Source organism: Passer domesticus, chromosome 21, assembly GCF_036417665.1.
Source record: "Passer domesticus isolate bPasDom1 chromosome 21, bPasDom1.hap1, whole genome shotgun sequence".
NCBI lineage: Eukaryota > Metazoa > Chordata > Aves > Passeriformes > Passeridae > Passer > Passer domesticus.
Window position 1 is genome coordinate 5,823,106 of NC_087494.1, and position 15,255 is coordinate 5,838,360.

At 44.8% G+C, this 15,255-nt stretch overlaps 1 protein-coding gene across 2 annotated transcripts in view; it reads right to left on the reverse strand.

Annotated features, from left to right (window-relative positions):
• The window catches only part of LOC135284888 (excitatory amino acid transporter 4-like), a 52,030-nt gene that overhangs the window by 28,310 nt on the left and 8,465 nt on the right, over nucleotides 1–15,255 (reverse strand). The window contains exon 1 of one of the 2 annotated variants that reach the window (XM_064396679.1): nucleotides 10,506–10,705. The exons of the other annotated variant lie outside the window; for it this stretch is intronic. The gene's annotated coding sequence lies outside the window, so the exon portion shown is untranslated. Of the gene's footprint in view, nucleotides 1–10,505; nucleotides 10,706–15,255 lie in introns of those variants that run through there. 2 annotated transcript variants of the gene reach the window in all.

The window sequence follows — 15,255 nt, forward strand, 5'->3', positions numbered from 1 at the left end:
CTGGATTTTGCAATTCTATAGTCTTGTTCTCCTTGTTACAGTAACCTTAATTTGGGGGTTGGTATTAATTCTTTCTCCTGTATTGCTCACTGGCCCTGGGAACGGAGTCCAATTATGCAGCTGTGACCTTCATTACAAGTTAGCAGACTTTCTGCAAATGAACTTCCTTCATGCTTCACAGAGCTACTCAAATAATGGAATTTCCTTCCTATGGGAAATGCCAATCTCTCAACATCTATTTTTGCCCTATTTTTTAACAAAAAGTCAAAATTTCAACTCTTACCATACATGAAGCATATGAAAATTCATAAATGTAAAGAAATATTTTGGTTTGGATCTGACTGATATAAATCTACTCCTACCTGAGCTGTAGTTTTTCTTTATGTGAGTGCCTCTTATAATTTTTTTTACCTCATTTTTTATATACTTCAAGGTGTCATGGTGCTCTGCAGTGTCCCCATGTAGCCAAGCTGCTATGGTGCATTTTCCTGGGTGCAGCCTGGAGGGAGGAGCAAGGGCCAAGGAGAACAGGGCCGAGAGCTAAAAGAGAAAGAGCATGTGATGTTGTTCTCACTGACAGCACCTGCCAAGACATTTGGTTAGAATTTCTGATGGGAAAATAAAACAAAGATGGTGAAGCTAAAAAATTGTATGTCCAGTGACAAAAATTATTACCCCCAAATTTTGTCCAAATAGTTTCAACTGATGAGTGAGACAAAGTTTTGTGAATTTCTGAAGTTTCTGTCATTCTAAAGAGCCCTCATTTTTTTCTTGTCTCTGCTGAGAGTATGAGGCATTTTAGCTACTTTGAATCCCAGCTCATGCTCCCTTCTTCTTCCAGGTACACTGGGAAACTGGGAACTTGTGCTGCACATTCCTAAGAGTTCTGCATTGGGAGTTTATGTGACTCGTTATGTACTTTTTGTTGTTGTTGTTGTTGTTTTGGTTTTTTTTTTTAGCAATCCCTGTAAATCACTATACAGGCACAGCCAGTGCAAATTGCAGATTCTTACAGTGGTTACTCTGATGCCTGACTTTTCAAAAACACCATTTTCTTCAAACAGTTTTGAACTGCACTGTCATGCCACTGTAAAATAAACCCCCTGCTCCCATCCTGAGAGGTTCCCTGGTGGAAACTCACCTGATTCCCATAGCATGACAAGAGGGGTGAGGAGTAATTTTGATTTTCTTCCCTGCCCTAATCCACCTCTGACTCTTCCTCCCAACCCCATGCTTGTCTGCTGCACTATATACTAGCAGTTCTCCCTGAGCTACTTGAGACTTGATTCAGATTTGATGTCACAAACAAGTTCTTTCTTAAAACCTTTTTATTATCACTTGCTTTATTGTATTTGTACATTTATTCTACCGAATTTTGTGTTTTACCCATGATTTGGGAATGCAATTTCTTCCACTGCTTATGCTGCACAGAGACAATTCCAATGCCAATGTGGTACTGTGCTTTCCTTTCTTCCTTTCCATGATCAGGCCGCATCTCTCCTTCCTTCCCACCTCTGCTCTTGCAGCCTGTGGTTGGCTGTGCATTCTACTACACAATAGGCCTCCCTGGTTCTCAGACTCCCAGGTTTAGCAGCTCTCTCCACTGCACTGTTGCAGTTTCTGTGCAGAATGGAGTTTCAGTGAAGATGCCAACAGTCATCAGCTGCCTGGCTGAATATCAGCACAAGATTTATGTTTTTTGTCACAGTAGTTGGAAAATCACTGTCTGTTTCGGCAACGTACCAGAGGTGCCTTCTCTATGTGTTTTTGGCATTTTAACTATTACATAACTCTTTATACCTATATGAGATTCTTTATTACTCTAGTAAGTTTTCTTGCACTCACTTGTAAGTTTAGACAGCTGAATTCTACATGTGCCCAATTGCTCAGGCTGCTCTAAAGAGAGACATGCAATGCAACCTCACAAGCGAATTTATAGTGGCTAGAAGCATTTCTCAGGGCCCATCTTTGTACATCCTTTGAAGCACTATGAAATACATTCTGCCAGAATGACAGGCGGCACAACTCCCATGGATTGCCCTTACAGATATATTATTTCTTCTTGAAACTCAGGCAAAATAAGAGAATTTCCTGCTATGGAGAGGAATAGACTTCAAAACAGCACAAGTTGGATGTGCCTTGCCATAGAGGCAGAAGAAAGCAGTGTACATACGAAGACTGTACCTTTCTCTAGATCATTATTTCTGAAAACTACTGTCTGCCCAGGAAGAGGCATTTCAAACCAGCATGTTATCTGAATACCCACAATAGAGTGACATGAATGCCATCTGACTTTATCCCTTCATCTCCTGCCTTGTCTCATCTCACTCCATTCCTTCTGAGTCATGCTTTCAAATAGTAAAGATCAAACCCTAGGTGTTTTTTTCCCCATGGTCTCCACAATATCGTTCAGTTTGAAAAAGCCCGATGAGATCATTAAGTTGAACCATTCCCCCAGCATTGCCAAGCCCACTACTAACCCATGCTCCCAAGTGCCACATCCACATGGCCTTTAAATCCCTGCAGGGATGGAGACTCCACCACTGCCCTGGGCAGCTGTGCCAGGGCTGGACAGCCTTTTCAGTGAAGAAATTTTTCCAGTCTAAACCTCACCTGGTGCAACTTGAGGCCATTTGCTACTGTCCTGTCCCTTGTTCCCCAGGAAGAGAGCCCAACCACTTTCCTGTGAGGGTGATGCAGAGAGTGGTAAGATCACCCTGAGCCTCCTTTTCTCCAGGCTGAGCCCCCCCAGCCCCCTCAGCTGCTCCTTATCAGCCTTGTGCTCCAGACCCTTCCCCAGCTCTGTTCCTTTCTCTGGACATGCTCCAGCCCTTCAGTGACTTTCTTGTCATGGTGGGCCAAAAACTGACCCCAGGATTTGAGGTGGGGCCTCACAGGTGCCTAACACAGAGGGGAGGTCACTGCTCTGGTCCTGCGGGCCACACTGTGGCTGGTACAGGCCAGGTGCCATTGGCTTTCTTGGCCACCTGGGCACACCTGGGCTCAGGTTCAGCTGCTATTGACAGCACCCCCAGGCCCTTCACCGCTGGCAGCTTTCCAGCCACTCTGCCCCAAACCTGGATTGTCCCCTGGGGTTCTTGTGACCCAAGGGCAAGGCCTGGCCCTTTGCCTGGTTGGCCTTGGCCCATCGATCCAGCCTGTCAAATTGCCTCTGCAGAGCATTCCTGCCCTCCAGCAAATCAGCATCCCGCCCACCCAGCTTGGTGTCATCTGTGAAATGACTGAGGGTCTCCTTGATCCCCTCGTCCAGATCATCAATGAAAACCTTAAACAGGATTGAGCCTAAAACTAACACCACTGGTCCCAGCTGGATGTGACTCCATTCACCACCACTCTCTTGGTTCAGACGTCCAGACAGCTTTTACCCATAAAGAGCACACCTGTCCAAACCATGAGCAGACAGTTTCTCCAGAATACAGTGGGATACAGTGTCAAAAGTTTTATTAAGGTTGAGGTATACAACATGCACAGCTTTTCCTCCATCCACTAAACAGGTCACCTTGTCATAGAAGGAGGTCAAGCAGGACCTGCCTTTCATAAACCCATGCTGGCTGAGCTGATCCCCTGGTTGTCCTACACATGCCACGTGACAGCTTAAGATGATCTGCTTCTTCACCTTCTCTGGCACTCACTGGCCTGTAGTTCACTGGATCCTTCTTCCAATCCTTCTTATATGTGTGCATCACATTTGCTGACTTCCTGTGACCTAGGACCTCTCTGGCTGACCAGGAATTGATGGTAAAATATGTGGCTTGGTGAGCTCTTTCACCACCTCCTTCTGTACCCTTGAACTTGTGCTGGTCTAAGTGGCATAGCAGATTACAGGCCATTCACTCTTAGATTATAGGGTCTTGATTCTGCTCCCCATGTCTGTCTTCTAGTTCAGGCTACCCTGAGAACAACTGTTTGCTATTAAAGACTGAGGCAAAGAAGGCATTAAGTACTTCAGCCTCTTCCTCATAGTTTGTGGCAATGCTTCTCACCACATCCAATAAGGGATGGAGATTCTCCTTGGCCTTCCTGTTGCTGATGGATCTATAGAAACACCTTTTGTTATCTTTTGCAGCATGGGACATATTAATTTCTAGCTGGGCTTTGGCCCTTCTAACTTTCTCCCTGCCTAACCTCCCAACATCCTTATAGTCCTCCTGAGATCCCTGCCCCTTTTTCTGGAGGTCATAAATGCTCTTTTCCTCCCTGAGTTCCAAATTTCTCTGTTCAGTCAGGCCAGTCTCTTCCTCACCAGCTTGTCTTTCAGCACATGGGGACATCCTGTTCTTGTGCCTTGATGATTTCCTTCTTGAAGAATGTTCGGCCTTCCTGGACCCCTTCGCCTCTCAGGACTGCTTCCCAAGGGACTCTCAATCAGTCTCCTAAACAGACCCAAGTCTGCTCTCCAGAAATGCAGGGTGGCAGTTCTGCTGTCCTCCTTCCTTATTTCTCCAGTATCAAAAACTCTGTCACTTCTTCATCACTGTGTCCAGATGGCCTCAGCAGTCACGACCCCCACCAGTCCATCTCTGCTCATAAACAGCAAGTCCAGCAGGGCAGCTTCCCTGGTTGTCTCACTTTCCAACTGTGTCAGGCAGTTCTCTTCCATGCACTCCAGGAATCTCATAGACTCTTTTCTCTCCACTGTGTTGTATTTCCAGCAGACATCTGGTAAGCTGAAGTCCCACACAAGAACAAGAACCAGTGATTGTGGGGATTTTTCCATCTGCTTAGAGAATGTTCTGTCTGCCTCTTCTTCCTGGTTGGTCAGTCTATGACAGCCATTGACATTACACCTTAACCATAAACCTAAGCATTCAACCTTATCATTGAGATGCTTTTATCAGCCCAAAATGAACAGCAGAATGCACACCAAAATGCACACATGATATAGGTCTATGACACTTTTATAAGTTTAGCATATTAGCATAGTTGACAAGAATCCCTAATTAGAAGTGCAGTTAATCAAGTAATTTCCCCCTTGGTTTAGCCTCCTACTGAAGCCTCCCCTCTTGGTTCTAGGCCCACATTGTTTATGTCTACATACATAGGAAAGCAGAAGAATGGCCTTAGTTCACTGAAGAAGTAAGATTAAAATAGAATTCCAGGAATGTGTCTGTTTTAACAGAGTACTGGAAAAGTACTGAAGTAAACTAAGAAACTATATAACTATACAATACAACAATAGTCTACAAAGCTATGGGTATATGAAATATATATATAAAGCAAAAGTCTTGTGACATCAATTGCCATCATTAAGCTTGAGGCAGTCAAATCACTGCATCACACACAGGTTTACAACAGTTCCCCCTTTCTCGCCTGTTCCTTCTGAGAAGTCTACAGCCACCCATTGTAGCACTCCAGTCATGTGAGTTATCCCACCATGCCTCTGTGATGGCAACTATGCCATAGTTTTTCAGCTGCACCATAGCTCCCAGCTCCTACTGTTGTCCATGCTGTGGGTACCGGTGTAGGTGCACATCAGTTGGCCTATTGATCCCACCATTTTTTGGAGGAAGAAGCCCTAATTCCTACATGACCACTCTCAGATGATTCCATGGTTTCTAACCCATCAATAACCCTTGCTTCTTTGCTGCCACCTCAATCTCCATCCCTTCCCCAAGCATGGAGATTACAGTCTGAAGGACCTCACTAGCACACCATCTGTCTAACATCATCAGCATGGTGCCCCCAGACTTATCTCTAGTGAGCTTGGGTTATTCTACCCAAGGGTTATACTACCTTTGTAGTTTTTCTCTATTTTTTTCTTTTCATTGCTCTGTTCCCTCCTCAGCAGCACTTTCCTGGTGCTCTTCCCTAACTCCCTACCACCACAGGTAGGTGATGATGAGGTAACAAAGAATGGTTAGAGAGAAGGGAATCCCAGCCAAGAATAACAGTTGGGTTCTTAAGAAGCAAAGGTTATTGTGTTGGAAGCAATCACTCTGGAACAGTTTCTGGCTTCAGTGATGTTAGATGGTTCCTGGTAACCCAAGAATCTTCAGTACAGAGTGATGTTATCCCATAGGACAACTATGGCAGTAGGAAGGCCAAAACTGGAAGAGCAGCTGTATTGAGAGGAACTACGTTTAGGTTACACTATATTGTTTGAAGGCATTTTTTATGTAGACAAACAATTATAAAAGCAAACAAACAATCACTGGCAGTAGCAGCAACACTCTTCTGAACAGTAGGGGACACAATTATTATTTGTTCTGAGCATGGTTTGTTTCTGTGGCTAAGACTCTGCAACAGAGCATCTTCATATACACCCTGTTCCATGCCAATAGACTGAAATGTTGAACTAGCAATTAATTATTTCAGGGGAATAACTTGCATGATTTTGCAACAACGGAATGTGACTTTCATTTGGGCATTCTCCATTAATAAGTTGTGCAAACCAGAGGATGTCACAAAGCCTTTCTGTTGCTTCAAGTAGCTTGGTCTGATACTGCTATGGGGTGTCTGCCTTCTCTGAGCTGGGAAAACAGGATGGAAAGGCTTCACTTCTGCTCTGATGATATATTTGTCGAGATTTAACTTGGCCCATTTTCTTTGCCATTCTCCATATCCTATTACCATTGGCATTGTGCTCTTCTCCAACAGTACCCAATGCTGTGTATTTGTATATGTATTACAAGGACAAAAGGGACCAAGTGTGATCATGTAATCTGACCTCGTTTTTCAGGACAGGAATAGCCCTGTGTTAATTAATTTTCTTTTAAGTAGAATATACTATTTTAAAGAAATCTTAGAACCTGCATTACTGTCTTCTGGTGGTCATGAATTCACCACAGTTTCAGGCAAATTATATAAGCCTGGGTCTACCTGACCCTGGAAATGATGCATAATCACTACGAAGAGGCAGTCAGCTGCTGCTGTAGAGGAGCTGAACTGAAGCTACTAATGCTAATGGTAATGCTGACATTGACACATCAAGAGGCTGTAGCTTAATCACCACGGATAGGCAAACACTCATGCATACAGCACCTGCAGGCAGTCTTAGACACAATGCAAATGAGGTCTGTGGTATGAAAGTCTTAATCAAGGTGGATGATCCTGCAGCTGTCACTAGGACAGCAGCACCTCCAAGTTTTTTCCAGATGCTCCCTCAAATCGCCCACCTCCCTCAACATGGATTCACACAGTTCCTCTTTCTCTCCTTCCAAGTGAGATCTTAAACTAGAGACTGAAGCATTATGTTGACTTCTGGGGTTTGATTTTGCAATTTGGTTTCTATTCAATAACAGGGAGTCTACCCTGTTACTGAATGGCTTTCTGGAAGGAGAAGAATTAAAATCCACAAAACTTCAGAAAATGCAGACAGCTCTAGAGGAAATCTACCCTATTTGCTTTCCTTTATTGGATTGCAGAATCCCCTAAAACCATCTGCTTTCAACCATTCCTCATGGACTTTGTATTCTCATTAGAATGAAATGACAGTGAGTTTTGTCCAGAAAAACCACATTCTAACTTCCTCTTCTTCAGAGACTTTATTTCACTCCATTAATGACACTGTTCTGTCATGTTTCTTAGGCTCCTAATTTTGACAAAACATGTGTTCACCTTTTGGTAGAGCCTTGCCTTAAGACCCCAAGTGGAGAACTCAAAGGTTCCCAGATCCAGCAGGAATCTCCAAATCTTTCCCATTGTGGAAGGCTGTATCTCCTGGAAGCTGTATCAGAAAGATACAGGACATCCTCTTTCAGGCTGCAGGTGTCTCTATGTGCATCTCCTTGCCAAACTGCTTTTGTCATCAAATGGTATCTTATACCAAAGGCATATGTAGCTATCTGCCTATGTTTGTATCTTGTCCTGTCAGCAAGATTTCTGACAAATCACTTTTATGTATTAATATATTAACATATTAATGCAGTCTGAAGTCAATAAACCAGCTTTCAAATTAACAGTTGAACAGGTTCAGCTTCATAAGCTTTGCCCTTTCCGCTACGTCTTTGAAGTATTATGGGGGAAGCATGGCCATCTCTTCAAGCAGTTCTCCAGGGCTGGTGTCTCAGGGATTGGTTTGCCCCCTTTGGTGCTACACAAGGATTTGTTGAGCACACTTCACCCACTGAGACTGCTCAGATCTGGTGCCTGGATCTCCCTGGCCCATGCAGGCAGTATGCATAGACAGTACTGGGCTGTTACTCGGAAGGTCTCCATAGATAGGAAGGGTGCTCCAAGCTGGCTGTCCTGTGCCAGCACACAGCACAGTCATGTATAGGTGGCCACAGTATATGGGAACACTCCTGCCTCCAAGCAAGCATCCTTTCCAAATTCCCACACAGGGAGTTTTCTCCCCATCCCTTCTCATGGGTTATAAAGCACATGGGTCATGAGGTGGCCCCAGATGCCTGCAGATGTTAGGCTGAGCTCAGGCAGGCATGTGGGTCTCAAGTCCTTGCTCAGAAAAGCTTGGAGTGGTGCTGTGCTGGCTGCAAGCTGTCAACAGAGGCAACGCAAGCTATCTCACAGCTCATTACAGAAACTGAGCCAAAGGGAAGGCACGTTCCCAGCTTATCAGGCCACCTCCTCTGTGAGCTCCCTGATCTACTTTTCCAGTGATTGTTCCTGACCTAGGAGAAGCCCCTGAGAAATCTCACCGTTCATAGCCTGCAGCTAAATGGGCATCTGCAAGCATCGATGGTGGGGAGACAGCAGGATGGCACGCAAAGTCTGATTAACCAGATGGAAAATTCCACTCTTCTTCATTACAGCACACCATGCTGAAGAACTTGGGAAGCAAACCAGCAGTGTGTTTATCTGCTTGCCAGGCTGCTGCTCTGGTCCCATGAATTGTGTATATTTGCCAGGATACCTGCACTATCTGCTCAGCTCTCTTTTAGCACTGTGATAAGAAGTGCCTCTGGAACAGTATCTTGCACACTTTGCTCTGCTTTGAAATATTTTTTTAGCACTGCTGACAGACAATGCAGTGCAACATGAAGGGTGAGGCTCCAGCATGGGGACTGACAGAACAGACCTCTCCTTCAGCTCTGGCCAGAAACCTGTTCCCTGATGCTTGCACTACTTGCACCTCTGCTAAGTGATCAGCTCTGGACATCTCCTCATCCCCGGTTAACTCAAACCCTGCTATCTCTCGTAAAATTGGTCAAACTTACAGACTCTTCTTACTTAAAGACATGAACGATAAAGTGACTAACGAATGCCAGCCTTTCAAGAATTGAGGAATCCCGGCTGATGGTCTGAAAACCTTTGTGTGATCTCCCTTTGACTTATTTGCCCCTCTTTCCGGTGCTTTTCCACACACAAACACACTCTTACCTCTCTAATCTGCAGCTGTGCTCACGGCAGGTTCGTTTAGTTCCCTGTGAAAAGGTGAGAAAAGCGTGCGAGTGTCTGGGCAGAAAAGCCTTGTGCTACAATGTCACTCAGGTCACCAGTGTACAGCCAGTGCTAACCAACGGGAATGAACCCCATGGAATTACACAGCTGTAAATCCTGGCAACTATGCTACACACTGTGAATGTGCTATTGCCGGTTCCTTTGCAGCGCTATATGCAATTAAATGATACAAACCCAGCAAATAAAGTATTCATTATTAACATATAATATTATTTAGATTGTTCCATGTAACACTCCTATACCATGGAGCACCTCACTTGCTAATGGCCACAAGGCACCCACTGCCTTTGATCACAGCAGGGAAGAGAAAATGCAGAGCAAGTGCCTCCACAAACGATCCCGATCCCGGCGGGGGTGGGGGGAGGCCAGTCGTCAGCCTTGTAGGCACTCCCAAGAGAGGGAACGAGCCTCAGCAAAGACATGTTCTCTGAGGGATCTTATTTAGCTACGCAGTAACAAGGTTATTTAGCAAGGCGTCAATTCCATTATATGCTTTCCTTGGATGAGGTTTTATATGCGTATATGTTTCATCCACATGTTTAAAACATTGTCTCAAAAACCACTTGATGGGGAGGTCTGTTAGCACTTTCCAAATAAAATAATTTAAAATGTGGTGTCAGAAAATAAAGTGAAATTTAAAGAAGTTGTGCTTGCTCAGTCTAACCAACCTGGCATTGAGCACAAAAAAATTGCATACTGAGTTCAGGTTAAAATATATATTTTGCATAGCTGTCAGAGAATATGTAAAAGATTGATAGAAAGCAGTGACGTAGCCAATATAGTGCCTTAGGCAGTTCAGCTCCTTTACAGTCCAAGAGCAAAGCTGCTTCTTGAAGGTCAGAAGTGTATGAACATCTGTTCACAAAACCTGGATTAATGTAAAATCTGTAAGGACAAATTATATTAGTGATACCTCTTCCCCTCTTCCTGTGATGGTAGGAAATGCACTAAATTTCTGAAATCCAGAAATAAAAAAGAGAATTTTTGATCCTTTCAAGTCCCCTAACATCTTTAATGATTCCCCAGATCATGAATCCTGCCCACATTTGTGATCTCCTGTATGATTAACAAAGTCTCAATGCAAAATTTAGCAGAGTATTACCTTTACAGGGTGCTCACCATACCTTCAAATTGTAGACCTGGAGTAAAGCTTGTGGAGGGCTCGGGGGGAGGGGGTAGTTCAGACTCTCAGGAACCAAGCTCTGCCTGCTCAGGTCGAATGACAGGCTCTGCCCACTTCCAACTGCTCGGGCACCGAGCTTTTGAGGATGGAAAGAAAGCCTTTGGAGAGGAGGGGTTAGCCACAAGCATCACATCCACAGCTCGTTCCTTATTCTTTCTTTGTGCCCGTGACTTCCGCCGGCCCCAGCGGGCGAGGCGCTGTTCCACGCCCCGGGCCGGGCGGATGGGGGTCAGGGCAGGCTGCAGACAGCGGGGGCCGGGTTATCCCTCGGTGCTCTGTGGAGAGCGGCACGGCCGGAGCAGGCACTCAGGGAAATGCCGGGCAGTAGCGTCTGGGCTTCTGCCGGGCTGCAGCGGCAGGACACAAACACGAGCCAGGAGGCCTTGGTAGGGAAAACGTGTGCTAATGTCTTTTCAAACAAGAAAAGTTGAAGTATTTGAAATGGGTTTTAATTCTCCCCTAACTTCAAGAAGCAGGTTTGTTATGGAGTCCAGACAGCCCAACTCCTGAAACAGATGAGTGAAGGACTCAGCACAAGCCTGAGCTTATGAACTTTGGGGTAAAATGATACTTTGAAGGGGGAATATGTGATAGGCAGTTTGGGAAGGCTCTACCTTCCTAGTACTTCAGACAGTGGGGAAAGGAAGAGGGCAACATGTGGCAAGGAGTTTGGGATAAAAAAGAGAGGCTGAGGCCTCCAAAATTTTGAGATACCCCACAAGGATATGTCCCAGTGGACTCTCTCCTTTTTTTATTTGAATAAAGTTGCAGGACTCCTCTGTTTCCTTTGTGGACAATGGTGAGATTTTACACACAATTGCTTCTCTGCTAGTTTGGAGGAATCAGTTTCCACAGACCTGACTGTGGGTGAAAGCCAATGAAACAATCTGCCACGTTACTCTGCACTTTTCATAGCCTGTCCTCACTGTTACAGCCATATCATTTGCAGCCTTCCTACCTCTATGGGGATCACACTATTAGCAAGGAAGGAATGGCTCGATCATTTAGCAGTTTTATATTTCTAATTATTTTAGGCCAGTGAGGTACAAGGCAGTCAATAATGATGCTTTGCAGAGAAGAACAATACCCGAGGAAGGTCCACCACTGCCCTGCATCTTAGATGCCTAATTTTCCACTTGAAACATTTCTGTTTTGGCTCTAGAAATAAGCAAGTATCAAGAGCATGGGCCAGCTGTCATAAACACACTCGTGGCTCTGATCTGCTGGAAGCTGATGGATCTCATCAGCAGAATAGCAACAATAATCAGAATAATCTTTGTAGAAAATGCTCACTTATTCTGCTTTGAAACATGAAAAGTTTGACTGCTGGATACTGATACTGGATTTGTACAATGTTGCTGAGAAAGTCTGTGTAAGGTTGTTTGGCAAAGCTGAGGAAGGAGGCTGATAGAACATTTTGAGTGTGTTTACATCAAACTTTAAAAGTCCTGAAAGCTTTTTTTTTTAAATGAAAAATAAGCAGCAAAAGTGTTCCCTTTGGGTTTTGTTTACATCAAAATTCATGTTTTCATATTTCAGGAACCTTTTTGTTGTACACAGTTGCCTTCTCTGCATAAATCTCACATCTGAAAATTTTTGTTGTCCCCCCTAGCACTTTCTCATTTCTAGTTTGCACATGAGCACATAGCTTGGAAAAAGGGTAACTCACCTTCCTTTAATCTGAGATGGCACCCAGCAAACATAATGCAGAAGGAAACAGACCATCGTTCACATCCAGCATGGGAAGTGACACCCTGTCCATGTGTGGCAATGGGAGCAAGGAGTGTGACTACTGTCGGCACAGATATGCAAAGCATGTAACAATGTGGGTATTTGTGATATTTACTGAACTGCAGAGATCAAGGTATGTTTACTGGAGAATCAGTCATTATGGTTACAAACACTCCCCCCACTCTTAGTCCCAGACAGGAATGTAAAAAGCTGTGCTGTCTAACCCTGCAGCTCCTCCTCTAGGGAAGCCTATTCCATCTTTTAGAGCCTTTTGGAAGCTTCAGTGGAGCTAAGGGGCTTTTTGGTGCTGAGGGGATTCCATGCAATGACCTCTCTGCTTACATTGGCAGACCCCTCTTCAAGGGCAAGTTGCAGTGGACTGGCCAGTTCAGCTCCCTGTAATGTGCTGTTTTCTGGCAGAGGTGGCAAATGCAGCATTGCTGGTTTCTTAAGTTCCCAGTACAGGAGCACAGGATATAAATTGGCTGGGAATATTTGGTGCCATCTACTCTGAGTGGTGCAAAGTGCCTGCATTATTCCAGGTGGTATGTTGCTGCTATGCCTCTGCTTGGCCCCAGAGTAAAGTTTTAGAGGCAGGGAGCTGGAACTTGTCCCAGTTTGTCAGTGAGGCTGATGCTGTTGCTTGTCTGCGTCACTGCAGGATTTTCATTACTGACCATATTCCTTTCCTGTACACCTCTGACATGCTGATATTCCCCCATTGCATCTCCAGCATGACATCTCTTGCACAGTGCCTACTGTGTAATCTTCCTGAAGATAAGATGTGCTTATGTAACTGGTGGCAAGAGCAGTGTCAAGGTAGACTTCTGAAAAGTTATCTTGGCTCTCTGCACTTGCCTTCTCCAGCAGCCATAAAGAAAATTGAGTTGAGAAATTAGGGAGGGCATGCTGCCATCCTGGTACCTTGGGATCTTCCCCCACACCCTGACCTCAGCATTTCCAGCACCCTGACCCTTCATGCTTCCTGGTGTGAGAGCATATGCATACCCTGTCCACTTTGGCTGAGCAGAAAGCTGCTGTATCCATGCCTAATGCCCCCAGAGGCTAAGCCTGCCATGGTGTTAACCAAGGAAGTGTGTTTGAATTCATATTGGTAAAGTACAAACACATGGGTAGCCTGTGCTTAATTGCAGCTGATCAGGGAGGGTCCTGAGAGGGGTCAAGGTCACTCTAGTTCATGGCTAACATCAGTCTAGTGCCCATGTTGACAAAGGTGTAGTGAGTGCCCTGCTCAGCATGGCCAGAGGAAGAAACACTGTTCCTGAGACGGAGCCATAGCTGAATATGCAGATCCCCATTCTTAGTCAGATGGCTTCCTCCGTGTACCTCATACTCTGCTTGCTTCAGATGTTTCTCTGACATCTTAAGTCTAAAAAGACGCCATTTAGAATAAAAGATGGAATTCAATACTCAGTGATTTCCCAAGAAAATATTCTAACTGCCTAATCACAAACTTGTAGCAGAAGTCACACTGGATAACCCAAACTAGAAACAGCCTTTGGGACAGACACTGATCATGACGCACATGACAACCAACCCCCAAAACTTTTATTTCCTCCTTAATATGCACCACAGTTTTAAATGTCCCGAGTCTGTAATTCCAATTTTCCAAATTGTAGTTGATGGTGTTTTTCAAGTACTAGATTGAAGCTAAGATGGGCCTCAACTGCTTTTGTTATGTTCCAGGCTGCTGAAGGATCTTACCTAATGAAGGTAAAGATTGAAGAGACCCAAGGTATCGATTATTTGCAGGTGTTATCAGCAAGCCTGTCTGTTGAATAATTTCCCTGTAAGTCATTCTCCTGCTGTACAACCTGCAGAGACCTGAACCCATGCACAACCTTGCCTCAGACTCCACTGGCCACTGGACTTCCTGCCTCTCCCAAGTTGCTGAACCTCTGGGTGAAGGTTGGGGGACAGCATCCCTCCCACCATCAGCAAAGAGCATGTCCGAGACCACCTGATGGAACTAAATAGGCACAAATCTATGGAGCCTGATTAGATACATCCCAAGGTCCTGAGGGTTGATGTAGTTGCCAAGCCATTCTCCACCCTATTTGAAAATGGTGGTCAGGTGAAGTCCCAGTGAAAAAGGAAAAAAAAACCCATCAATGCTATTTTTAAAAAGGTGTCATGCTTTTAAGCCCAGCTGGAAATTCAGCCTGATACAGCCTTACACCCTCCTTCACCCCCTCCCATAAGAGAGAAATAAAAGTCAGAGACAGTAATTTACTGGAAACAGTAATATGATGAGAAAATGAACAGTAACAGCAACAATTTTAATAACAAAAGAATATAAAAAAAAGAGGGCGATTTACATTTTAAAAAGAGCTTATTGACCAACCAGCCAATCCAGCAGGTGCTGCATGGTTCTGAGACAATGAAGAAAATGGCCCCTGGGCCTACCACCTTTTGACCCCTTCTTTCTCAGAAATTAGAATCCCCTACTTCACCCCACCTCCCCTGATGTGAAGTGGATGGTACAGAATAACAACCTGGGCACCACCACACAGCTCCAGGCTCTGCCCCTTCATAGCTACTGCAAGAACATTAACTTTGTTCTGACCCATGGAACTAGGTACCAATGATTGTCACCTCTGTGCCTGGGAAGGTGTTACAAGTTTGGGAGGATGCCCATGCACAAAAAACTCAAGATGCACCCAGAATTGCAAAGCAAATTAATTTTATTAGTCACAGTAGCAATTAATACATGCTGGCCCCTGGATTCTAGAGAAGCTGCTGAAACAGGAGAAGCAGATGGAGCATGGCTCCTGAGTGGGAGGGGTAGGGAGGCAGCACACCTTCAGAGCATTCTCTGGATGAAACCAGAATGCATCATGTTTTCCTCTCCCCTCCACCCCAGGACCATACCTTATACCTCTTCCTCAGGTGCAGCTAGTTTCAACATCATCTCATGCGGGGCTAGTGTGTGAGATGAG